Raw genomic sequence first — 1,145 nt, forward strand, 5'->3', positions numbered from 1 at the left:
TAATTAATTAAGTGGCATTTATGGAAAACAATGGTGGATTATTCGCTTGTGCCAAATTTATATTTGAAAAGTAATTTATTATATTTTGTATAAAATTATAAACAAAATTCTATTTTTATAAATCAAAGAACTCTTTAAGAAACATTTTAAAGTAAATTTCCTTAAAGTCAATAAATTTAAAGCTGAGCAATCAATAAATAGAACTATTATTTAGTTTTGTTTGCTAAATATTAAAATTCAATCATTTTCAAACAAAATTTTGCCGACTATGTAAACAATTTTTGTAAAATGTCAAATGTTTTGTGTACCATCATCAAAAAAACAAACAAAAACAGCTGTAAGTACAAAGAAAAAAGCCAACAAAAAAAAAACACCGTTAAAAGTCAATGGTCATTCATTTGAAAATTTGCAGTGTTTACAAACATAAACAAACACATTTCAACAAACACATGTTATTTCAAATGAAAATCTCTCGCTCCCACTTTCTCTTCAAAGGTAAACAAACCAAAAAAAAAGAAGAAGAAGCATCAGCATGCAAATAAAAACAAAGGAACCAGACTACAAATATTTTCATTACATTTGATGTTTTGGCTTCATATGTAGGTATGTGTTGTTGTAAAATGTTTATGAATGAAAAATCAAAAGAAAACCTACAACTGTCAAAGAAAAAATGTTGCACACACATATTATACACAGACAGTAGCCGTTGTTTTTTTTATTGTGGGTTTTAAAGTGTATTTGCAGAAAAAGAAAGAAATGCATTCAAGGTAACTTCCTTTAGATATCGAATTACAAAAAAAAATCTTTAATAACTTTAAAATAGATACACTCAAATGTATACATATAGAAAATACAGATGTATGTATGTAAATATGTATTTATATAAGGTGAATTTTCATTCATAGTTTGGGAGATTTTAAAGAAAAATTAGAAAGGGTTTTGAAAGGTAAACAAAAAAACTATTAAAATTCAAACATAGATCAGTCTGTAGTTCAATCAATAGACAGATCTATAGTCCAAGCTATAGGTCTATGTTCGTATATTAGAATAAGTGTATGATACATACTATACACTTATCTGTAGACCAGACTTTAGACTACCTTAAAGACCAGACTGACTAACTAGAACTGAACTAGAACAGAACT

The sequence above is a fragment of the Lucilia cuprina genome, chromosome 2, assembly GCF_022045245.1.
Source record: "Lucilia cuprina isolate Lc7/37 chromosome 2, ASM2204524v1, whole genome shotgun sequence".
NCBI classification, from domain to species: Eukaryota; Metazoa; Arthropoda; class Insecta; order Diptera; family Calliphoridae; genus Lucilia; species Lucilia cuprina.